The 24,816-nt window shown below is 49.4% G+C and overlaps 13 non-coding genes and 1 pseudogene across 13 annotated transcripts; all 14 read right to left on the bottom strand.

Annotated features, from left to right (window-relative positions):
* Window positions 1-952: 952 nt before the first annotated feature.
* LOC142688617 (U2 spliceosomal RNA) lies at window positions 953-1,143 on the bottom strand. Its single transcript, XR_012857684.1, has one exon. It is a non-coding gene; the product is annotated as a U2 spliceosomal RNA (small nuclear RNA).
* A 1,296-nt stretch (window positions 1,144-2,439) lies between these two features.
* Window positions 2,440-2,630, bottom strand: LOC142688616 (U2 spliceosomal RNA). Its single transcript, XR_012857683.1, has one exon. It is a non-coding gene; the product is annotated as a U2 spliceosomal RNA (small nuclear RNA).
* A 1,284-nt stretch (window positions 2,631-3,914) lies between these two features.
* On the bottom strand, window positions 3,915-4,105 carry LOC142688615 (U2 spliceosomal RNA). The gene has a single exon (XR_012857682.1). It is a non-coding gene; the product is annotated as a U2 spliceosomal RNA (small nuclear RNA).
* Window positions 4,106-5,385: 1,280 nt separating this feature from the next.
* On the bottom strand, window positions 5,386-5,576 carry LOC142688613 (U2 spliceosomal RNA). The gene has a single exon (XR_012857681.1). It is a non-coding gene; the product is annotated as a U2 spliceosomal RNA (small nuclear RNA).
* A 1,296-nt stretch (window positions 5,577-6,872) lies between these two features.
* Window positions 6,873-7,063, bottom strand: LOC142688612 (U2 spliceosomal RNA). Its single transcript, XR_012857680.1, has one exon. It is a non-coding gene; the product is annotated as a U2 spliceosomal RNA (small nuclear RNA).
* Window positions 7,064-8,379: 1,316 nt separating this feature from the next.
* On the bottom strand, window positions 8,380-8,570 carry LOC142688783 (U2 spliceosomal RNA). The gene has a single exon (XR_012857835.1). It is a non-coding gene; the product is annotated as a U2 spliceosomal RNA (small nuclear RNA).
* Window positions 8,571-9,866: 1,296 nt separating this feature from the next.
* Window positions 9,867-10,057, bottom strand: LOC142688610 (U2 spliceosomal RNA). Its single transcript, XR_012857678.1, has one exon. It is a non-coding gene; the product is annotated as a U2 spliceosomal RNA (small nuclear RNA).
* A 1,288-nt stretch (window positions 10,058-11,345) lies between these two features.
* Window positions 11,346-11,536, bottom strand: LOC142688609 (U2 spliceosomal RNA). The gene has a single exon (XR_012857677.1). It is a non-coding gene; the product is annotated as a U2 spliceosomal RNA (small nuclear RNA).
* Window positions 11,537-12,823: 1,287 nt separating this feature from the next.
* On the bottom strand, window positions 12,824-13,014 carry LOC142688608 (U2 spliceosomal RNA). The gene has a single exon (XR_012857676.1). It is a non-coding gene; the product is annotated as a U2 spliceosomal RNA (small nuclear RNA).
* Window positions 13,015-14,306: 1,292 nt separating this feature from the next.
* Window positions 14,307-14,494, bottom strand: LOC142688806 (U2 spliceosomal RNA). Its single transcript, XR_012857855.1, has one exon. It is a non-coding gene; the product is annotated as a U2 spliceosomal RNA (small nuclear RNA).
* Window positions 14,495-20,039: 5,545 nt separating this feature from the next.
* Window positions 20,040-20,141, bottom strand: LOC142688809 (U2 spliceosomal RNA; annotated as a pseudogene).
* A 1,292-nt stretch (window positions 20,142-21,433) lies between these two features.
* On the bottom strand, window positions 21,434-21,624 carry LOC142688607 (U2 spliceosomal RNA). The gene has a single exon (XR_012857675.1). It is a non-coding gene; the product is annotated as a U2 spliceosomal RNA (small nuclear RNA).
* Window positions 21,625-22,900: 1,276 nt separating this feature from the next.
* On the bottom strand, window positions 22,901-23,091 carry LOC142688606 (U2 spliceosomal RNA). Its single transcript, XR_012857674.1, has one exon. It is a non-coding gene; the product is annotated as a U2 spliceosomal RNA (small nuclear RNA).
* A 1,272-nt stretch (window positions 23,092-24,363) lies between these two features.
* LOC142688605 (U2 spliceosomal RNA) lies at window positions 24,364-24,554 on the bottom strand. Its single transcript, XR_012857673.1, has one exon. It is a non-coding gene; the product is annotated as a U2 spliceosomal RNA (small nuclear RNA).
* Between the last annotated feature and the right edge of the window lie 262 nt (window positions 24,555-24,816).

Genomic DNA, 24,816 nt, shown 5'->3' with positions numbered 1-24,816 from the left:
CAGTCCAGTGCTGCCTGCTGAGCAGCACTGACCAACACTGCCTGGGCCCAGGCTTTTATCTCTGAGGCCCCATTATGATGTCAGAAAGCTGGCTCTGGAATCCTGAGGGCTCCACTATGACACGTGCAAAGTTCCGTCTGAACTTTATATAAGACGGTGAGGCTCAGTCAGTCACTCAGTGTTGCCTGAGAGGGCAACACTGCAACAGCCGGCCGCCAGGCTGTCTTTTTTTTGCACAGCTAGTTGCCTCCAGGAGGCCACAAGAGGGAGACAAGGGACTGCAAAATGGAAAATAGGCATCCACCAACTTTACAGACAACTTCTCCTTGCTCCTACAACCTCCATCCTTGCACAGTTTGTTATTCTTCTAGGTAACATAGTAACAAATCCAAATTGCTGCTCTCTTTGTAGGCAAGCAAGGCTTTGTTGCAACTGCAATTCTTACTTCTTCTTGAAATGTAGGGACGACAGTACATTCCATCACATCCATCTAGTGTACACAGGTAGGTCCATTGTGGCGGGCAGGCGAGCGGGCGGGCTGCTTTATTGGCTGTTTGCTGTTCCCCTACTCCACTCCACTATTTGACTGTTGTGCTGCATCAATCAATCAATCAATCAATCAATCAATCAATCAATCAATCAATCAATCAATCAGTGGCTGGCTCAGGTGCAGCTCTTTAACTTACCTAAAAGGGAGGGCGGAGAGAAGACAAGGAAGGTGAATGAGGTGTTCCAATGTGAAATGCCGGAAACACAGAAACACAGACGACACACAACAAGAGGTGGCAATCTATTCATTAATTGCATTTAATCAATGAGCTCATTATCACTCATGCATTGTCCAACAGGTGTTGAAATAATGGGATTAAAAGGGGAGATCCCTTCAGAAAGACAGAAACAATAGCAAAGACAAAAAACACTTTTGGAATCTGCTTTTAGTCAACACATAAGGAAAGGGTGCACCGGTCCTGGAAATACTGCAATACCAGGTCAATGCGTGGAGTGGACAGAGCAAGCTCTATTTCCATCTCCCTGTTCTAAAAATCCATTTAATATATGGTCCCCAGATAGGGGACGTATCAGATATTAAACTGATAAGAACAGATACTACACTTGATCTTAGCCAAAAGGCCGAGAAGCGATAACCCGAACGGGCCGCGCGTTGCCCGAGCCTGCCCGATACTGCTGTTCAGCCCTTGCAGCGATTCAGCCTACTTCTAGGCAATTCCATGGGGCCCTGCAGGCTCACACACTCACAGCTACACGGGAGGTGAATAAAGGCCGGAGAGGAAGCCAGACAGGATTTGCTTCTTTTGCTTGCACCACAATGCAGTGCTGAAAGAGGAGGAATCTACATAAAAACGCCTTCCTGGCAACGCCCAAATGCCCTGCTGCCATGCAGATAAACACTGGCAGCGGCAGCAAGTGCATGCCCACAGCCACCCCTTGTTCCTTCACACCTTGTATCAGCTGTAATCCAGTCCAGTCCAGTGCTGCCTGCTGAGCAGCACTGACCAACACTGCCTGGGCCCAGGCTTTTATCTCTGAGGCCCCATTATGATGTCAGAAAGCTGGCTCTGGAATCCTGAGGGCTCCACTATGACACGTGCAAAGTTCCGTCTGAACTTTATATAAGACGGTGAGGCTCAGTCAGTCACTCAGTGTTGCCTGAGAGGGCAACACTGCAACAGCCGGCCGCCAGGCTGTCTTTTTTTTGCACAGCTAGTTGCCTCCAGGAGGCCACAAGAGGGAGACAAGGGACTGCAAAATGGAAAATAGGCATCCACCAACTTTACAGACAACTTCTCCTTGCTCCTACAACCTCCATCCTTGCACAGTTTGTTATTCTTCTAGGTAACATAGTAACAAATCCAAATTGCTGCTCTCTTTGTAGGCAAGCAAGGCTTTGTTGCAACTGCAATTCTTACTTCTTCTTGAAATGTAGGGACGACAGTACATTCCATCACATCCATCTAGTGTACACAGGTAGGTCCATTGTGGCGGGCAGGCGAGCGGGCGGGCTGCTTTATTGGCTGTTTGCTGTTCCCCTACTCCACTCCACTATTTGACTGTTGTGCTGCATCAATCAATCAATCAATCAATCAATCAATCAATCAATCAATCAATCAATCAATCAATCAGTGGCTGGCTCAGGTGCAGCTCTTTAACTTACCTAAAAGGGAGGGCGGAGAGAAGACAAGGAAGGTGAATGAGGTGTTCCAATGTGAAATGCCGGAAACACAGAAACACAGACGACACACAACAAGAGGTGGCAATCTATTCATTAATTGCATTTAATCAATGAGCTCATTATCACTCATGCATTGTCCAACAGGTGTTGAAATAATGGGATTAAAAGGGGAGATCCCTTCAGAAAGACAGAAACAATAGCAAAGACAAAAAACACTTTTGGAATCTGCTTTTAGTCAACACATAAGGAAAGGGTGCACCGGTCCTGGAAATACTGCAATACCAGGTCAATGCGTGGAGTGGACAGAGCAAGCTCTATTTCCATCTCCCTGTTCTAAAAATCCATTTAATATATGGTCCCCAGATAGGGGACGTATCAGATATTAAACTGATAAGAACAGATACTACACTTGATCTTAGCCAAAAGGCCGAGAAGCGATAACCCGAACGGGCCGCGCGTTGCCCGAGCCTGCCCGATACTGCTGTTCAGCCCTTGCAGCGATTCAGCCTACTTCTAGGCAATTCCATGGGGCCCTGCAGGCTCACACACTCACAGCTACACGGGAGGTGAATAAAGGCCGGAGAGGAAGCCAGACAGGATTTGCTTCTTTTGCTTGCACCACAATGCAGTGCTGAAAGAGGAGGAATCTACATAAAAACGCCTTCCTGGCAACGCCCAAATGCCCTGCTGCCATGCAGATAAACACTGGCAGCGGCAGCAAGTGCATGCCCACAGCCACCCCTTGTTCCTTCACACCTTGTATCAGCTGTAATCCAGTCCAGTCCAGTGCTGCCTGCTGAGCAGCACTGACCAACACTGCCTGGGCCCAGGCTTTTATCTCTGAGGCCCCATTATGATGTCAGAAAGCTGGCTCTGGAATCCTGAGGGCTCCACTATGACACGTGCAAAGTTCCGTCTGAACTTTATATAAGACGGTGAGGCTCAGTCAGTCACTCAGTGTTGCCTGAGAGGGCAACACTGCAACAGCCGGCCGCCAGGCTGTCTTTTTTTTGCACAGCTAGTTGCCTCCAGGAGGCCACAAGAGGGAGACAAGGGACTGCAAAATGGAAAATAGGCATCCACCAACTTTACAGACAACTTCTCCTTGCTCCTACAACCTCCATCCTTGCACAGTTTGTTATTCTTCTAGGTAACATAGTAACAAATCCAAATTGCTGCTCTCTTTGTAGGCAAGCAAGGCTTTGTTGCAACTGCAATTCTTACTTCTTCTTGAAATGTAGGGACGACAGTACATTCCATCACATCCATCTAGTGTACACAGGTAGGTCCATTGTGGCGGGCAGGCGAGCGGGCGGGCTGCTTTATTGGCTGTTTGCTGTTCCCCTACTCCACTCCACTATTTGACTGTTGTGCTGCATCAATCAATCAATCAATCAATCAATCAATCAATCAATCAATCAATCAGTGGCTGGCTCAGGTGCAGCTCTTTAACTTACCTAAAAGGGAGGGCGGAGAGAAGACAAGGAAGGTGAATGAGGTGTTCCAATGTGAAATGCCGGAAACACAGAAACACAGACGACACACAACAAGAGGTGGCAATCTATTCATTAATTGCATTTAATCAATGAGCTCATTATCACTCATGCATTGTCCAACAGGTGTTGAAATAATGGGATTAAAAGGGGAGATCCCTTCAGAAAGACAGAAACAATAGCAAAGACAAAAAACACTTTTGGAATCTGCTTTTAGTCAACACATAAGGAAAGGGTGCACCGGTCCTGGAAATACTGCAATACCAGGTCAATGCGTGGAGTGGACAGAGCAAGCTCTATTTCCATCTCCCTGTTCTAAAAATCCATTTAATATATGGTCCCCAGATAGGGGACGTATCAGATATTAAACTGATAAGAACAGATACTACACTTGATCTTAGCCAAAAGGCCGAGAAGCGATAACCCGAACGGGCCGCGCGTTGCCCGAGCCTGCCCGATACTGCTGTTCAGCCCTTGCAGCGATTCAGCCTACTTCTAGGCAATTCCATGGGGCCCTGCAGGCTCACACACTCACAGCTACACGGGAGGTGAATAAAGGCCGGAGAGGAAGCCAGACAGGATTTGCTTCTTTTGCTTGCACCACAATGCAGTGCTGAAAGAGGAGGAATCTACATAAAAACGCCTTCCTGGCAACGCCCAAATGCCCTGCTGCCATGCAGATAAACACTGGCAGCGGCAGCAAGTGCATGCCCACAGCCACCCCTTGTTCCTTCACACCTTGTATCAGCTGTAATCCAGTCCAGTCCAGTGCTGCCTGCTGAGCAGCACTGACCAACACTGCCTGGGCCCAGGCTTTTATCTCTGAGGCCCCATTATGATGTCAGAAAGCTGGCTCTGGAATCCTGAGGGCTCCACTATGACACGTGCAAAGTTCCGTCTGAACTTTATATAAGACGGTGAGGCTCAGTCAGTCACTCAGTGTTGCCTGAGAGGGCAACACTGCAACAGCCGGCCGCCAGGCTGTCTTTTTTTTGCACAGCTAGTTGCCTCCAGGAGGCCACAAGAGGGAGACAAGGGACTGCAAAATGGAAAATAGGCATCCACCAACTTTACAGACAACTTCTCCTTGCTCCTACAACCTCCATCCTTGCACAGTTTGTTATTCTTCTAGGTAACATAGTAACAAATCCAAATTGCTGCTCTCTTTGTAGGCAAGCAATGCTTTGTTGCAACTGCAATTCTTACTTCTTCTTGAAATGTAGGGACGACAGTACATTCCATCACATCCATCTAGTGTACACAGGTAGGTCCATTGTGGCGGGCAGGCGAGCGGGCGGGCTGCTTTATTGGCTGTTTGCTGTTCCCCTACTCCACTCCACTATTTGACTGTTGTGCTGCATCAATCAATCAATCAATCAATCAATCAATCAATCAATCAATCAGTGGCTGGCTCAGGTGCAGCTCTTTAACTTACCTAAAAGGGAGGGCGGAGAGAAGACAAGGAAGGTGAATGAGGTGTTCCAATGTGAAATGCCGGAAACACAGAAACACAGACGACACACAACAAGAGGTGGCAATCTATTCATTAATTGCATTTAATCAATGAGCTCATTATCACTCATGCATTGTCCAACAGGTGTTGAAATAATGGGATTAAAAGGGGAGATCCCTTCAGAAAGACAGAAACAATAGCAAAGACAAAAAACACTTTTGGAATCTGCTTTTAGTCAACACATAAGGAAAGGGTGCACCGGTCCTGGAAATACTGCAATACCAGGTCAATGCGTGGAGTGGACAGAGCAAGCTCTATTTCCATCTCCCTGTTCTAAAAATCCATTTAATATATGGTCCCCAGATAGGGGACGTATCAGATATTAAACTGATAAGAACAGATACTACACTTGATCTTAGCCAAAAGGCCGAGAAGCGATAACCCGAACGGGCCGCGCGTTGCCCGAGCCTGCCCGATACTGCTGTTCAGCCCTTGCAGCGATTCAGCCTACTTCTAGGCAATTCCATGGGGCCCTGCAGGCTCACACACTCACAGCTACACGGGAGGTGAATAAAGGCCGGAGAGGAAGCCAGACAGGATTTGCTTCTTTTGCTTGCACCACAATGCAGTGCTGAAAGAGGAGGAATCTACATAAAAACGCCTTCCTGGCAACGCCCAAATGCCCTGCTGCCATGCAGATAAACACTGGCAGCGGCAGCAAGTGCATGCCCACAGCCACCCCTTGTTCCTTCACACCTTGTATCAGCTGTAATCCAGTCCAGTCCAGTGCTGCCTGCTGAGCAGCACTGACCAACACTGCCTGGGCCCAGGCTTTTATCTCTGAGGCCCCATTATGATGTCAGAAAGCTGGCTCTGGAATCCTGAGGGCTCCACTATGACACGTGCAAAGTTCCGTCTGAACTTTATATAAGACGGTGAGGCTCAGTCAGTCACTCAGTGTTGCCTGAGAGGGCAACACTGCAACAGCCGGCCGCCAGGCTGTCTTTTTTTTGCACAGCTAGTTGCCTCCAGGAGGCCACAAGAGGGAGACAAGGGACTGCAAAATGGAAAATAGGCATCCACCAACTTTACAGACAACTTCTCCTTGCTCCTACAACCTCCATCCTTGCACAGTTTGTTATTCTTCTAGGTAACATAGTAACAAATCCAAATTGCTGCTCTCTTTGTAGGCAAGCAAGGCTTTGTTGCAACTGCAATTCTTACTTCTTCTTGAAATGTAGGGACGACAGTACATTCCATCACATCCATCTAGTGTACACAGGTAGGTCCATTGTGGCGGGCAGGCGAGCGGGCGGGCTGCTTTATTGGCTGTTTGCTGTTCCCCTACTCCACTCCACTATTTGACTGTTGTGCTGCATCAATCAATCAATCAATCAATCAATCAATCAATCAATCAATCAATCAATCAATCAATCAGTGGCTGGCTCAGGTGCAGCTCTTTAACTTACCTAAAAGGGAGGGCGGAGAGAAGACAAGGAAGGTGAATGAGGTGTTCCAATGTGAAATGCCGGAAACACAGAAACACAGACGACACACAACAAGAGGTGGCAATCTATTCATTAATTGCATTTAATCAATGAGCTCATTATCACTCATGCATTGTCCAACAGGTGTTGAAATAATGGGATTAAAAGGGGAGATCCCTTCAGAAAGACAGAAACAATAGCAAAGACAAAAAACACTTTTGGAATCTGCTTTTAGTCAACACATAAGGAAAGGGTGCACCGGTCCTGGAAATACTGCAATACCAGGTCAATGCGTGGAGTGGACAGAGCAAGCTCTATTTCCATCTCCCTGTTCTAAAAATCCATTTAATATATGGTCCCCAGATAGGGGACGTATCAGATATTAAACTGATAAGAACAGATACTACACTTGATCTTAGCCAAAAGGCCGAGAAGCGATAACCCGAACGGGCCGCGCGTTGCCCGAGCCTGCCCGATACTGCTGTTCAGCCCTTGCAGCGATTCAGCCTACTTCTAGGCAATTCCATGGGGCCCTGCAGGCTCACACACTCACAGCTACACGGGAGGTGAATAAAGGCCGGAGAGGAAGCCAGACAGGATTTGCTTCTTTTGCTTGCACCACAATGCAGTGCTGAAAGAGGAGGAATCTACATAAAAACGGCTTCCTGGCAACGCCCAAATGCCCTGCTGCCATGCAGATAAACACTGGCAGCGGCAGCAAGTGCATGCCCACAGCCACCCCTTGTTCCTTCACACCTTGTTTCAGCTGTAATCCAGTCCAGTCCAGTGCTGCCTGCTGAGCAGCACTGACCAACACTGCCTGGGCCCAGGCTTTTATCTCTGAGGCCCCATTATGATGTCAGAAAGCTGGCTCTGGAATCCTGAGGGCTCCACTATGACACGTGCAAAGTTCCGTCTGAACTTTATATAAGACGGTGAGGCTCAGTCAGTCACTCAGTGTTGCCTGAGAGGGCAACACTGCAACAGCCGGCCGCCAGGCTGTCTTTTTTTTGCACAGCTAGTTGCCTCCAGGAGGCCACAAGAGGGAGACAAGGGACTGCAAAATGGAAAATAGGCATCCACCAACTTTACAGACAGCTTCTCCTTGCTCCTACAACCTCCATCCTTGCACAGTTTGTTATTCTTCTAGGTAACATAGTAACAAATCCAAATTGCTGCTCTCTTTGTAGGCAAGCAAGGCTTTGTTGCAACTGCAATTCTTACTTCTTCTTGAAATGTAGGGACGACAGTACATTCCATCACATCCATCTAGTGTACACAGGTAGGTCCATTGTGGCGGGCAGGCGAGCGGGCGGGCTGCTTTATTGGCTGTTTGCTGTTCCCCTACTCCACTCCACTATTTGACTGTTGTGCTGCATCAATCAATCAATCAATCAATCAATCAATCAATCAATCAATCAATCAATCAATCAATCAATCAATCAATCAATCAATCAGTGGCTGGCTCAGGTGCAGCTCTTTAACTTACCTAAAAGGGAGGGCGGAGAGAAGACAAGGAAGGTGAATGAGGTGTTCCAATGTGAAATGCCGGAAACACAGAAACACAGACGACACACAACAAGAGGTGGCAATCTATTCATTAATTGCATTTAATCAATGAGCTCATTATCACTCATGCATTGTCCAACAGGTGTTGAAATAATGGGATTAAAAGGGGAGATCCCTTCAGAAAGACAGAAACAATAGCAAAGACAAAAAACACTTTTGGAATCTGCTTTTAGTCAACACATAAGGAAAGGGTGCACCGGTCCTGGAAATACTGCAATACCAGGTCAATGCGTGGAGTGGACAGAGCAAGCTCTATTTCCATCTCCCTGTTCTAAAAATCCATTTAATATATGGTCCCCAGATAGGGGATGTATCAGATATTAAACTGATAAGAACAGATACTACACTTGATCTTAGCCAAAAGGCCGAGAAGCGATAACCCGAACGGGCCGCGCGTTGCCCGAGCCTGCCCGATACTGCTGTTCAGCCCTTGCAGCGATTCAGCCTACTTCTAGGCAATTCCATGGGGCCCTGCAGGCTCACACACTCACAGCTACACGGGAGGTGAATAAAGGCCGGAGAGGAAGCCAGACAGGATTTGCTTCTTTTGCTTGCACCACAATGCAGTGCTGAAAGAGGAGGAATCTACATAAAAACGCCTTCCTGGCAACGCCCAAATGCCCTGCTGCCATGCAGATAAACACTGGCAGCGGCAGCAAGTGCATGCCCACAGCCACCCCTTGTTCCTTCACACCTTGTATCAGCTGTAATCCAGTCCAGTCCAGTGCTGCCTGCTGAGCAGCACTGACCAACACTGCCTGGGCCCAGGCTTTTATCTCTGAGGCCCCATTATGATGTCAGAAAGCTGGCTCTGGAATCCTGAGGGCTCCACTATGACACGTGCAAAGTTCCGTCTGAACTTTATATAAGACGGTGAGGCTCAGTCAGTCACTCAGTGTTGCCTGAGAGGGCAACACTGCAACAGCCGGCCGCCAGGCTGTCTTTTTTTTGCACAGCTAGTTGCCTCCAGGAGGCCACAAGAGGGAGACAAGGGACTGCAAAATGGAAAATAGGCATCCACCAACTTTACAGACAACTTCTCCTTGCTCCTACAACCTCCATCCTTGCACAGTTTGTTATTCTTCTAGGTAACATAGTAACAAATCCAAATTGCTGCTCTCTTTGTAGGCAAGCAAGGCTTTGTTGCAACTGCAATTCTTACTTCTTCTTGAAATGTAGGGACGACAGTACATTCCATCACATCCATCTAGTGTACACAGGTAGGTCCATTGTGGCGGGCAGGCGAGCGGGCGGGCTGCTTTATTGGCTGTTTGCTGTTCCCCTACTCCACTCCACTATTTGACTGTTGTGCTGCATCAATCAATCAATCAATCAATCAATCAATCAATCAATCAATCAATCAATCAATCAATCAGTGGCTGGCTCAGGTGCAGCTCTTTAACTTACCTAAAAGGGAGGGCGGAGAGAAGACAAGGAAGGTGAATGAGGTGTTCCAATGTGAAATGCCGGAAACACAGAAACACAGACGACACACAACAAGAGGTGGCAATCTATTCATTAATTGCATTTAATCAATGAGCTCATTATCACTCATGCATTGTCCAACAGGTGTTGAAATAATGGGATTAAAAGGGGAGATCCCTTCAGAAAGACAGAAACAATAGCAAAGACAAAAAACACTTTTGGAATCTGCTTTTAGTCAACACATAAGGAAAGGGTGCACCGGTCCTGGAAATACTGCAATACCAGGTCAATGCGTGGAGTGGACAGAGCAAGCTCTATTTCCATCTCCCTGTTCTAAAAATCCATTTAATATATGGTCCCCAGATAGGGGACGTATCAGATATTAAACTGATAAGAACAGATACTACACTTGATCTTAGCCAAAAGGCCGAGAAGCGATAACCCGAACGGGCCGCGCGTTGCCCGAGCCTGCCCGATACTGCTGTTCAGCCCTTGCAGCGATTCAGCCTACTTCTAGGCAATTCCATGGGGCCCTGCAGGCTCACACACTCACAGCTACACGGGAGGTGAATAAAGGCCGGAGAGGAAGCCAGACAGGATTTGCTTCTTTTGCTTGCACCACAATGCAGTGCTGAAAGAGGAGGAATCTACATAAAAACGCCTTCCTGGCAACGCCCAAATGCCCTGCTGCCATGCAGATAAACACTGGCAGCGGCAGCAAGTGCATGCCCACAGCCACCCCTTGTTCCTTCACACCTTGTATCAGCTGTAATCCAGTCCAGTCCAGTGCTGCCTGCTGAGCAGCACTGACCAACACTGCCTGGGCCCAGGCTTTTATCTCTGAGGCCCCATTATGATGTCAGAAAGCTGGCTCTGGAATCCTGAGGGCTCCACTATGACACGTGCAAAGTTCCATCTGAACTTTATATAAGACGGTGAGGCTCAGTCAGTCACTCAGTGTTGCCTGAGAGGGCAACACTGCAACAGCCGGCCGCCAGGCTGTCTTTTTTTTGCACAGCTAGTTGCCTCCAGGAGGCCACAAGAGGGAGACAAGGGACTGCAAAATGGAAAATAGGCATCCACCAACTTTACAGACAACTTCTCCTTGCTCCTACAACCTCCATCCTTGCACAGTTTGTTATTCTTCTAGGTAACATAGTAACAAATCCAAATTGCTGCTCTCTTTGTAGGCAAGCAAGGCTTTGTTGCAACTGCAATTCTTACTTCTTCTTGAAATGTAGGGACGACAGTACATTCCATCACATCCATCTAGTGTACACAGGTAGGTCCATTGTGGCGGGCAGGCGAGCGGGCGGGCTGCTTTATTGGCTGTTTGCTGTTCCCCTACTCCACTCCACTATTTGACTGTTGTGCTGCATCAATCAATCAATCAATCAATCAATCAATCAATCAATCAATCAATCAATCAGTGGCTGGCTCAGGTGCAGCTCTTTAACTTACCTAAAAGGGAGGGCGGAGAGAAGACAAGGAAGGTGAATGAGGTGTTCCAATGTGAAATGCCGGAAACACAGAAACACAGACGACACACAACAAGAGGTGGCAATCTATTCATTAATTGCATTTAATCAATGAGCTCATTATCACTCATGCATTGTCCAACAGGTGTTGAAATAATGGGATTAAAAGGGGAGATCCCTTCAGAAAGACAGAAACAATAGCAAAGACAAAAAACACTTTTGGAATCTGCTTTTAGTCAACACATAAGGAAAGGGTGCACCGGTCCTGGAAATACTGCAATACCAGGTCAATGCGTGGAGTGGACAGAGCAAGCTCTATTTCCATCTCCCTGTTCTAAAAATCCATTTAATATATGGTCCCCAGATAGGGGACGTATCAGATATTAAACTGATAAGAACAGATACTACACTTGATCTTAGCCAAAAGGCCGAGAAGCGATAACCCGAACGGGCCGCGCGTTGCCCGAGCCTGCCCGATACTGCTGTTCAGCCCTTGCAGCGATTCAGCCTACTTCTAGGCAATTCCATGGGGCCCTGCAGGCTCACACACTCACAGCTACACGGGAGGTGAATAAAGGCCGGAGAGGAAGCCAGACAGGATTTGCTTCTTTTGCTTGCACCACAATGCAGTGCTGAAAGAGGAGGAATCTACATAAAAACGCCTTCCTGGCAACGCCCAAATGCCCTGCTGCCATGCAGATAAACACTGGCAGCGGCAGCAAGTGCATGCCCACAGCCACCCCTTGTTCCTTCACACCTTGTATCAGCTGTAATCCAGTCCAGTCCAGTGCTGCCTGCTGAGCAGCACTGACCAACACTGCCTGGGCCCAGGCTTTTATCTCTGAGGCCCCATTATGATGTCAGAAAGCTGGCTCTGGAATCCTGAGGGCTCCACTATGACACGTGCAAAGTTCCGTCTGAACTTTATATAAGACGGTGAGGCTCAGTCAGTCACTCAGTGTTGCCTGAGAGGGCAACACTGCAACAGCCGGCCGCCAGGCTGTCTTTTTTTTGCACAGCTAGTTGCCTCCAGGAGGCCACAAGAGGGAGACAAGGGACTGCAAAATGGAAAATAGGCATCCACCAACTTTACAGACAACTTCTCCTTGCTCCTACAACCTCCATCCTTGCACAGTTTGTTATTCTTCTAGGTAACATAGTAACAAATCCAAATTGCTGCTCTCTTTGTAGGCAAGCAAGGCTTTGTTGCAACTGCAATTCTTACTTCTTCTTGAAATGTAGGGACGACAGTACATTCCATCACATCCATCTAGTGTACACAGGTAGGTCCATTGTGGCGGGCAGGCGAGCGGGCGGGCTGCTTTATTGGCTGTTTGCTGTTCCCCTACTCCACTATTTGACTGTTGTGCTGCATCAATCAATCAATCAATCAATCAATCAATCAATCAATCAATCAATCAATCAATCAGTGGCTGGCTCAGGTGCAGCTCTTTAACTTACCTAAAAGGGAGGGCGGAGAGAAGACAAGGAAGGTGAATGAGGTGTTCCAATGTGAAATGCCGGAAACACAGAAACACAGACGACACACAACAAGAGGTGGCAATCTATTCATTAATTGCATTTAATCAATGAGCTCATTATCACTCATGCATTGTCCAACAGGTGTTGAAATAATGGGATTAAAAGGGGAGATCCCTTCAGAAAGACAGAAACAATAGCAAAGACAAAAAACACTTTTGGAATCTGCTTTTAGTCAACACATAAGGAAAGGGTGCACCGGTCCTGGAAATACTGCAATACCAGGTCAATGCGTGGAGTGGACAGAGCAAGCTCTATTTCCATCTCCCTGTTCTAAAAATCCATTTAATATATGGTCCCCAGATAGGGGACGTATCAGATATTAAACTGATAAGAACAGATACTACACTTGATCTTAGCCAAAAGGCCGAGAAGCGATAACCCGAACGGGCCGCGCGTTGCCCGAGCCTGCCCGATACTGCTGTTCAGCCCTTGCAGCGATTCAGCCTACTTCTAGGCAATTCCATGGGGCCCTGCAGGCTCACACACTCACAGCTACACGGGAGGTGAATAAAGGCCGGAGAGGAAGCCAGACAGGATTTGCTTCTTTTGCTTGCACCACAATGCAGTGCTGAAAGAGGAGGAATCTACATAAAAACGCCTTCCTGGCAACGCCCAAATGCCCTGCTGCCATGCAGATAAACACTGGCAGCGGCAGCAAGTGCATGCCCACAGCCACCCCTTGTTCCTTCACACCTTGTATCAGCTGTAATCCAGTCCAGTCCAGTGCTGCCTGCTGAGCAGCACTGACCAACACTGCCTGGGCCCAGGCTTTTATCTCTGAGGCCCCATTATGATGTCAGAAAGCTGGCTCTGGAATCCTGAGGGCTCCACTATGACACGTGCAAAGTTCCGTCTGAACTTTATATAAGACGGTGAGGCTCAGTCAGTCACTCAGTGTTGCCTGAGAGGGCAACACTGCAACAGCCGGCCGCCAGGCTGTCTTTTTTTTGCACAGCTAGTTGCCTCCAGGAGGCCACAAGAGGGAGACAAGGGACTGCAAAATGGAAAATAGGCATCCACCAACTTTACAGACAACTTCTCCTTGCTCCTACAACCTCCATCCTTGCACAGTTTGTTATTCTTCTAGGTAACATAGTAACAAATCCAAATTGCTGCTCTCTTTGTAGGCAAGCAAGGCTTTGTTGCAACTGCAATTCTTACTTCTTCTTGAAATGTAGGGACGACAGTACATTCCATCACATCCATCTAGTGTACACAGGTAGGTCCATTGTGGCGGGCAGGCGAGCGGGCGGGCTGCTTTATTGGCTGTTTGCTGTTCCCCTACTCCACTCCACTATTTGACTGTTGTGCTGCATCAATCAATCAATCAATCAATCAATCAATCAATCAATCAATCAATCAATCAATCAGTGGCTGGCTCAGGTGCAGCTCTTTAACTTACCTAAAAGGGAGGGCGGAGAGAAGACAAGGAAGGTGAATGAGGTGTTCCAATGTGAAATGCCGGAAACACAGAAACACAGACGACACACAACAAGAGGTGGCAATCTATTCATTAATTGCATTTAATCAATGAGCTCATTATCACTCATGCATTGTCCAACAGGTGTTGAAATAATGGGATTAAAAGGGGAGATCCCTTCAGAAAGACAGAAACAATAGCAAAGACAAAAAACACTTTTGGAATCTGCTTTTAGTCAACACATAAGGAAAGGGTGCACCGGTCCTGGAAATACTGCAATACCAGGTCAATGCGTGGAGTGGACAGAGCAAGCTCTATTTCCATCTCCCTGTTCTAAAAATCCATTTAATATATGGTCCCCAGATAGGGGACGTATCAGATATTAAACTGATAAGAACAGATTTTTTGATTGAAAATTGCTTTATTGACAATCAATCGTCATCATACAAACATTACTGCGACGCAGCGCAAGCCATGAAGCAGTAAATAATAAATAATAACAGTCGTCAAACATAACATGACAGTATAATACACAGTACAGGCTAGCCTATGCTATACATTACACCACATGCTACACTAACATTCTTGCATTCACTAACGCCAAACAACAAAGCATTACAGACAAGTGATGGGATAGGGGAGTGGGTAGGAGGGGATAGGGAAGGGGGAAATCACAGGCCCGAAGCTTTATTGAAAGACAACACACAAGAAGGGAGAGTGGGGGGAAGGGGAGTATCAGTCCTCTTCCTCATCGACGTCCGGGCTGTCCCAGGTGGAATAGTCTCTGAGCAGGCTGTGGATCAGCCTGCGGCAGTCCTGGACGGACACACTCTCTCTCCGCAAAATCAGACGGTTCCTGGCAAACCATATAGCGTCCTTAAAGCAGTTCATAAGGCGCCAGGCTTCCTGGATTGCTCCATCCGTGGTATTCCCAGGAAATAGTCCATAAAGTACCGACCGGTACGACAGTCTGTTCCTGGGTACTGAGTCCTTGAGTTCATGTTCCAAGGCTTTCAACAGACCCTGTGCAAAGGGGCACTGCCAGAAAATGTGCAAAGATGTTTCCTCCGTGAAGGGGCACCTGGGGCAGTACCGGGTCTTGCACAGGTTGCGGGCATGCATGAATGACCTAAGAGGCAGTCCTCCCTGGATGGCCATCCATGAAGTGTCCTTGTGCCCGTTGGTCAACCTGCCAGATGACACGTTAGTCCAAACAGTCTCCAACGTGTCGGCATGAAGCCCTGGAACAGACTCCAGTGGGTCCTTTGCTCTGATGTGCTTGTGGATCGTCTTAGGTTTCCACAAGTCGGGCTTAAGACCCTCCAGTTGATGCTCCCTCACAAACCGGACGACATCTCCGTAGAACCAGGGAGCGTGCCAGTTGTAAGGGAAGGAGCTGTCCCACTTGTCCCAGCCAAAACCTCGCCAGAGGGGAAGGAGGAAGTAGCGGGACATGGCCTTGCCCGCAGAGCCGTTTGCTGTCCTCAGAGTCCTACGAACACAGTCACATACAAAAGCGATCCGCAGCAGAGTGGGAATGTCGGGTATACCCTTCCCACCTTTGCGGGGCTCCTTGTACATAACAGTCCGCTTTACTCTGTCCATTTTCGAGCCCCAGATGAAGCGAAACACAGTCCTGGTAATGGCCCTCGAGACGGTGGCAAGAGGGGGCCATGCCTGTGCAGTGTATTGTAGCACAGGCAAGACTTCGTTACGCAGGACCATTGCTTTGCCCTCAATAGTGAGTTGTCTGAGGCTCCACAGTCCGATCCTTTGGTTGACTTTGGCCAAGCGTTCTTCCCACGACTTTAGGGCTGCACCTTCCTTACCGAACCAGACTCCCAGAATTTTGATGAAGTCCGGCTTGATAGTAAACGGGAAGGAGGCAGGAGAAGGCAGGTACCACTTTCCGAAGAGCATGGCTTCCGACTTCCCGCAGTTGACTTTTGCCCCTGAAGCGCGTCCGAACTCCTCGCAGGTCTGGACGAGTGCAGTCACCGAACTCTGGTCAGCGCAGAAGACGGTCACGTCGTCCATGTACAGCGAGCATTTGACCTCGAAGTGTCCTGGACCTGGTGCGGTGATCCCTCTGATCTCTCCATTCTGCCGGATAGCCTCTGCGAAGAGCTCTATAACACAAACAAAAAGGAGAGGTGAAAGAGGACAGCCTTGTCTAACCCCCGACGATACAGGAAAGGGGTCAGTCTTCCAGCCGTTCACCAGCACCGAGCTGTAAATGTCGCAATACATCAGGTTAACATACAAACAGAACAACCTGCCAAGCCGCAGCCTACGCAGAGCCTTACCCATGAATTCGTGAGAGACCCGGTCAAAAGCCTTCTCCTGATCCAGACTGACCAGGGCCGCGTGTGTACGGCGGCTTTGCATGTAATGCACCGTGTCCCTCACCAGGGCAAGACTGTCGGCCACCCTACGGCCAGGAATGCCGCAGGTTTGGTCCGATCCGATGATCTGTCCGATGACAACCTTCAGTCTGTTGGCCAATACTTTGGCGAGGATCTTGTAGTCCACGTTCAGGAGAGAGATGGGACGCCAGTTTTTCAGGTCACATCTCTCCCCCTTCCGCTTATACAAGATCGTGATCATGCCTTCTCTCAAGGACGGTGGCATTCTACCCTCCACCACCATCTCCTCATAGAGCTCCAGCAGGTCCGGACAGATCAAGTCCCCCAGCGCTACATAGAGCTCTGCTGGGAGACCATCACTGCCCGGGGTCCTGCCGGGTCTGAAGGATTTAGCGGCAGAGAGCAGTTCCTCCACCGTCAGGGGTACATCCATAGCCTCCGTACCTGCAGGATCAAGATGATTAGTGATACCTGACAGGAATTTATCGGCGGCTTCGGGGTCAGTGGTTTTCCGGGAGTAGAGGCTTCGGTAGTAGTCTGTGACGACTCCCATCACCTCCTTCTTCCCAGAATGCATGTTTCCGGTCTCATCTCGAAGTTCCTTCAGGGGCGTGTGGCCGGCATGGAGTTTCCTGAAAAAGAACGAGTTACATTTCTCACCCTTCTCCAGGTTCTCCACCTTGGAACGAAAGACAATTCGCTTGGATTCCTCCTCAAAGTGCCTTTTCAGGCCCTTTTTGGCTTCCTCCAGCTCCTTCCTGACGTCCCAGCCGCATTGAAGGAGGTCTTGCAGGGATCGCAGCTGACGCTGCATCTCTCTGAAGTCTCTCTTCCTCTCACACGCCTGTTGACGACTTTTTGCCTGAAAGAAACAACGAAATTCAACTTTAACATATTCCCACCAGTCACAGGTTTTGTCAAAGAAAACTTTATCATTCCTCCAAACAATATAGGCGTCTCTAAGTTCCGCCAGTACCTCCTCTCTTTCCAGCAGGGCACAATTCAGCTTCCAGGAGCCAGGGCCGGGAGGAAAACCGTGGCCGATGGCACCCTGGAAGAGAATGGCCCTGTGGTCGGAGAAGAAGCAGGGGACCATGGAGTGCCCATGCTGCTTGACTGCCCGGGAGGTGAACACAAAGTCAATCCGAGAACGAAGTGAGCCATCGGGTCGGCTCCATGAATAGTTCACAGAGCCGATCCCCATGGAGCCCACAACGTCCTGCAAGGATGCTTCGGTTACCATCTCGATAAGCAGTTTGGAACTGACATCCAGTTTGATTGAAGTGCCGGAACTTCGTCCATCCTCTTCGATGGGGCAGTTGAAGTCCCCGGCCATCACCACTGCCCTAGTGGTGGCGAGCTGGGTCCGCAGGGTCTGGAATAGTTCCAGGCGCTCAGCCTTCATAGGGGGAGCGTACACGTTGATGAGCCTAATCGGCTCTCCTGCCCAGGAACCGTCTACGACCAACAAGCGGCCGCAGGCGAGCTCCTGGACAGAGTCAACAGTAAATACGCTTCCCCTAATCAGGATGGCAACCCCTGCAGACTTACAGTCGCCCCCACCAGACCAGTAGGACGGGCCATGGGTCCACTGCCTGGCCAGATGATGGTATGACCTGGAAGAGGGGAGAGTACATTCCTGCAGCATAAATACATCACTCGACTGCTTGGAAAGAAAAGTTAGCACCATCTGACATCTAGTCCTATCTCTAACACTCCTCACATTGAGGCTAAAGATGTTAAGTTTAGCAGCCATGGGGGAGAATAAAGAAGGTTAGTGCAAACGATACACCTTAGTTACCAGTCCGGTCGGGCGGATCCTCCTCTCCTGGCGGGTCCGAAAGATCCAGCAGGCCCTCTGACAAAAATTGTTCCAGGATTGTAGCCACCTGGATGTCTGTTGTGAAGTCGATGACCTCAGGTTCAGACACGAGTTCCTCCACCATCTGCTCCATTTCCTCCTGCTGCGCAAGGGAATCTTCGCAGATTTCCACGACTTGTCGCTTTGAGGACTCAGCAGCTGGGCTGTCCTCACCTTTCTCTTCCTCTGGATGGCACCTGAGGAGACAAGAGGGGGAAAATCCTCCAGGGAGAGGACTCCAGCAGCTGGAGGGGAAGATGTTAGTGCTGCTGGAGCTGGGGAGAAGGGAGGCTGGGTTGGGAGAGGTGCAGGTGACAGGACCACTGAGATGGGTGGGTAGGAGAAGGTGAGAGCCTCAGTGGGGGTGACAGGGGTTGGGGACGGGGGGGTGGGGAGGGCCGGGCGAGGGAGGGTGGGAAGGGTAGGGCGAGGGAGGGCCGGGAGACGGGGGGGAGGGACTGTCGTCTTCTTACCATCCTTCTTATTCCCGGTCTTCTGCGCCGCTGGAGCTCTGGCTGGGGCGGGGTTCCCTCTGGCCGGAGCTTTCGCCGCTACAGTTGCCCAGGATCGATCCCTCTTCGGGCAGTCCTTGTAGGAGTGGGCTGCTTGTCCGCAGAGGTTGCACATTGTCCGTTTCGGGCAGTCTTTGGTCTCGTGTCCTGTTACCCGGCAGTTCTTGCAGGCGTCCTCCTTGCAGTCCTTCACCGAATGACCCTTCTTGCTGCATCTCCTGCAGATCTGCGGCATGTCCGGGTAGTAGATGAGGCCGTAGGAGTTGCCCAGCGAGAATGACTGGGGCAGGTGTTGGAGGCCGTCTTCCGCGCTGGAATCCTTGTTCAGTCGGACGATTACCGACCACTTGCCAGTCCAGAAGCCGAGTCCGTTCAGGATGTGGGTGGGTTCCCTCACCACTGTGCAGAACCGCTTCAGGAGCGTGGTGATGTCTTTGCCGGGGGTGTGTGGGTTCCGCATTGAGACCGTCACCCGCCTTTCCTCTCTTTGGACAGGGCAGTTGCCCACAAAGCGAGAGAAAGGGGATTCAGGCCTCGCCGCTTTCACCATCTCCCAGTACCTTCTGCAGATGTTGATCGAAGCGAAGGTCACGAAGAACATCCCGGTCATGAAGGCCTGGATGCTGATGGTCTCCGGCTTAGCGAAGCCCTGGTCCAGGAGCATCTTCTGGCAGAACACTTCTTCCGTCATGTCCGGCACTCTCCCGTCCACCTCCTTCAGCTTCAGGGCCACCGTCTGCTTCATCCAGGGCTCCAGGGTTGGAGCAGCCTGGTTCGGCTTCCTGGTGGCCTGTTGGCTTGAGGAGGCTTCAGGAGGAGATGTCCTGGCCTGGGCCGGCTCACCTGGTCCATCAGCCTTCTTCTTCTGGGTGGCAGGGTTGCTGGTTGAGGCCATGGCTTCTTCCAGCTGTTCCTGTCGCTTGGGGAGGATCTTCGATAGCTCTTTCCCGAAGGGGGCGGAGCTATGCAAATCTTCTCCTTGCTGGCCGAGGTTCTTCCACGAAATTTCTTCCGCAGCGGTTCCTCGTCGAGCTTCTTCTGCGGCCGAGCTTCTTCAAAGATCCCCTTCAGCAGCGGCTCTTCTCCGAAGGTCTCTGTCGCAGTTCTCCTTCTTCTTCCCGGCAGCGATCTCCCGGAGCTTCTTCCCCGATGGCGGCTTCTCCCTTCTGGATCGTCGTCTTCGCTGGTTCTTCTCCGCAGTTCGTCGCCGGCTTCGTCTGGAACGCTCTTGGATCGCTAAGCTAGTGTTTATAGCCCCCAGTGGTTCTCCGAGCTATCTATCCTTACAAGGACTGATAAGAACAGATACTACACTTGATCTTAGCCAAAAGGCCGAGAAGCGATAACCCGAACGGGCCGCGCGTTGCCCGAGCCTGCCCGATACTGCTGTTCAGCCCTTGCAGCGATTCAGCCTACTTCTAGGCAATTCCATGGGGCCCTGCAGGCTCACACACTCACAGCTACACGGGAGGTGAATAAAGGCCGGAGAGGAAGCCAGACAGGATTTGCTTCTTTTGCTTGCACCACAATGCAGTGCTGAAAGAGGAGGAATCTACATAAAAACGCCTTCCTGGCAACGCCCAAATGCCCTGCTGCCATGCAGATAAACACTGGCAGCGGCAGCAAGTGCATGCCCACAGCCACCCCTTGTTCCTTCACACCTTGTATCAGCTGTAATCCAGTCCAGTCCAGTGCTGCCTGCTGAGCAGCACTGACCAACACTGCCTGGGCCCAGGCTTTTATCTCTGAGGCCCCATTATGATGTCAGAAAGCTGGCTCTGGAATCCTGAGGGCTCCACTATGACACGTGCAAAGTTCCGTCTGAACTTTATATAAGACGGTGAGGCTCAGTCAGTCACTCAGTGTTGCCTGAGAGGGCAACACTGCAACAGCCGGCCGCCAGGCTGTCTTTTTTTTGCACAGCTAGTTGCCTCCAGGAGGCCACAAGAGGGAGACAAGGGACTGCAAAATGGAAAATAGGCATCCACCAACTTTACAGACAACTTCTCCTTGCTCCTACAACCTCCATCCTTGCACAGTTTGTTATTCTTCTAGGTAACATAGTAACAAATCCAAATTGCTGCTCTCTTTGTAGGCAAGCAAGGCTTTGTTGCAACTGCAATTCTTACTTCTTCTTGAAATGTAGGGACGACAGTACATTCCATCACATCCATCTAGTGTACACAGGTAGGTCCATTGTGGCGGGCAGGCGAGCGGGCGGGCTGCTTTATTGGCTGTTTGCTGTTCCCCTACTCCACTCCACTATTTGACTGTTGTGCTGCATCAATCAATCAATCAATCAATCAATCAATCAATCAATCAATCAATCAATCAATCAGTGGCTGGCTCAGGTGCAGCTCTTTAACTTACCTAAAAGGGAGGGCGGAGAGAAGACAAGGAAGGTGAATGAGGTGTTCCAATGTGAAATGCCGGAAACACAGAAACACAGACGACACACAACAAGAGGTGGCAATCTATTCATTAATTGCATTTAATCAATGAGCTCATTATCACTCATGCATTGTCCAACAGGTGTTGAAATAATGGGATTAAAAGGGGAGATCCCTTCAGAAAGACAGAAACAATAGCAAAGACAAAAAACACTTTTGGAATCTGCTTTTAGTCAACACATAAGGAAAGGGTGCACCGGTCCTGGAAATACTGCAATACCAGGTCAATGCGTGGAGTGGACAGAGCAAGCTCTATTTCCATCTCCCTGTTCTAAAAATCCATTTAATATATGGTCCCCAGATAGGGGACGTATCAGATATTAAACTGATAAGAACAGATACTACACTTGATCTTAGCCAAAAGGCCGAGAAGCGATAACCCGAATGGGCCGCGCGTTGCCCGAGCCTGCCCGATACTGCTGTTCAGCCCTTGCAGCGATTCAGCCTACTTCTAGGCAATTCCATGGGGCCCTGCAGGCTCACACACTCACAGCTACACGGGAGGTGAATAAAGGCCGGAGAGGAAGCCAGACAGGATTTGCTTCTTTTGCTTGCACCACAATGCAGTGCTGAAAGAGGAGGAATCTACATAAAAACGCCTTCCTGGCAACGCCCAAATGCCCTGCTGCCATGCAGATAAACACTGGCAGCGGCAGCAAGTGCATGCCCACAGCCACCCCTTGTTCCTTCACACCTTGTATCAGCTGTAATCCAGTCCAGTCCAGTGCTGCCTGCTGAGCAGCACTGACCAACACTGCCTGGGCCCAGGCTTTTATCTCTGAGGCCCCATTATGATGTCAGAAAGCTGGCTCTGGAATCCTGAGGGCTCCACTATGACACGTGCAAAGTTCCGTCTGAACTTTATATAAGACGGTGAGGCTCAGTCAGTCACTCAGTGTTGCCTGAGAGGGCAACACTGCAACAGCCGGCCGCCAGGCTGTCTTTTTTTTGCACAGCTAGTTGCCTCCAGGAGGCCACAAGAGGGAGACAAGGGACTGCAAAATGGAAAATAGGCATCCACCAACTTTACAGACAACTTCTCCTTGCTCCTACAACCTCCATCCTTGCACAGTTTGTTATTCTTCTAGGTAACATAGTAACAAATCCAAATTGCTGCTCTCTTTGTAGGCAAGCAAGGCTTTGTTGCAACTGCAATTCTTACTTCTTCTTGAAATGTAGGGACGACAGTACATTCCATCACATCCATCTAGTGTACACAGGTAGGTCCATTGTGGCGGGCAGGCGAGCGGGCGGGCTGCTTTATTGGCTGTTTGCTGTTCCCCTACTCCACTCCACTATTTGACTGTTGTGCTGCATCAATCAATCAATCAATCAATCAATCAATCAATCAATCAGTGGCTGGCTCAGGTGCAGCTCTTTAACTTACCTAAAAGGGAGGGCGGAGAGAAGACAAGGAAGGTGAATGAGGTGTTCCAATGTGAAATGCCGGAAACACAGAAACACAGACGACACACAACAAGAGGTGGCAATCTATTCATTAATTGCATTTAATCAATGAGCTCATTATCACTCATGCATTGTCCAACAGGTGTTGAAATAATGGGATTAAAAGGGGAGATCCCTTCAGAAAGACAGAAACAATAGCAAAGACAAAAAACACTTTTGGAATCTGCTTTTAGTCAACACATAAGGAAAGGGTGCACCGGTCCTGGAAATACTGCAATACCAGGTCAATGCGTGGAGTGGACAGAGCAAGCTCTATTTCCATCTCCCTGTTCTAAAAATCCATTTAATATATGGTCCCCAGATAGGGGACGTATCAGATATTAAACTGATAAGAACAGATACTACACTTGATCTTAGCCAAAAGGCCGAGAAGCGATAACCCGAACGGGCCGCGCGTTGCCCGAGCCTGCCCGATACTGCTGTTCAGCCCTTGCAGCGATTCAGCCTACTTCTAGGCAATTCCATGGGGCCCTGCAGGCTCACACACTCACAGCTACACGGGAGGTGAATAAAGGCCGGAGAGGAAGCCAGACAGGATTTGCTTCTTTTGCTTGCACCACAATGCAGTGCTGAAAGAGGAGGAATCTACATAAAAACGCCTTCCTGGCAACGCCCAAATGCCCTGCTGCCATGCAGATAAACACTGGCAGCGGCAGCAAGTGCATGCCCACAGCCACCCCTTGTTCCTTCACACCTTGTATCAGCTGTAATCCAGTCCAGTCCAGTGCTGCCTGCTGAGCAGCACTGACCAACACTGCCTGGGCCCAGGCTTTTATCTCTGAGGCCCCATTATGATGTCAGAAAGCTGGCTCTGGAATCCTGAGGGCTCCACTATGACACGTGCAAAGTTCCGTCTGAACTTTATATAAGACGGTGAGGCTCAGTCAGTCACTCAGTGTTGCCTGAGAGGGCAACACTGCAACAGCCGGCCGCCAGGCTGTCTTTTTTTTGCACAGCTAGTTGCCTCCAGGAGGCCACAAGAGGGAGACAAGGGACTGCAAAATGGAAAATAGGCATCCACCAACTTTACAGACAACTTCTCCTTGCTCCTACAACCTCCATCCTTGCACAGTTTGTTATTCTTCTAGGTAACATAGTAACAAATCCAAATTGCTGCTCTCTTTGTAGGCAAGCAAGGCTTTGTTGCAACTGCAATTCTTACTTCTTCTTGAAATGTAGGGACGACAGTACATTCCATCACATCCATCTAGTGTACACAGGTAGGTCCATTGTGGCGGGCAGGCGAGCGGGCGGGCTGCTTTATTGGCTGTTTGCTGTTCCCCTACTCCACTCCACTATTTGACTGTTGTGCTGCATCAATCAATCAATCAATCAATCAATCAATCAATCAGTGGCTGGCTCAGGTGCAGCTCTTTAACTTACCTAAAAGGGAGGGCGGAGAGAAGACAAGGAAGGTGAATGAGGTGTTCCAATGTGAAATGCCGGAAACACAGAAACACAGACGACACACAACAAGAGGTGGCAATCTATTCATTAATTGCATTTAATCAATGAGCTCATTATCACTCATGCATTCTCCAACAGGTGTTGAAATAATGGGATTAAAAGGGGAGATCCCTTCAGAAAGACAGAAACAATAGCAAAGACAAAAAACACTTTTGGAATCTGCTTTTAGTCAACACATAAGGAAAGGGTGCACCGGTCCTGGAAATACTGCAATACCAGGTCAATGCGTGGAGTGGACAGAGCAAGCTCTATTTCCATCTCCCTGTTCTAAAAATCCATTTAATATATGGTCCCCAGATAGGGGACGTATCAGATATTAAACTGATAAGAACAGATACTACACTTGATCTTAGCCAAAAGGCCGAGAAGCGATAACCCGAATGGGCCGCGCGTTGCCCGAGCCTGCCCGATACTGCTGTTCAGCCCTTGCAGCGATTCAGCCTACTTCTAGGCAATTCCATGGGGCCCTGCAGGCTCACACACTCACAGCTACACGGGAGGTGAATAAAGGCCGGAGAGGAAGCCAGACAGGATTTGCTTCTTTTGCTTGCACCACAATGCAGTGCTGAAAGAGGAGGAATCTACATAAAAACGCCTTCCTGGCAACGCCCAAATGCCCTGCTGCCATGCAGATA

Source organism: Rhinoderma darwinii (genome assembly GCF_050947455.1).
Source record: "Rhinoderma darwinii isolate aRhiDar2 chromosome 5 unlocalized genomic scaffold, aRhiDar2.hap1 SUPER_5_unloc_26, whole genome shotgun sequence".
Classification (NCBI taxonomy): Eukaryota; Metazoa; Chordata; class Amphibia; order Anura; family Rhinodermatidae; genus Rhinoderma; species Rhinoderma darwinii.
This window is presented reverse-complemented; position numbering and strand designations above follow the sequence as displayed.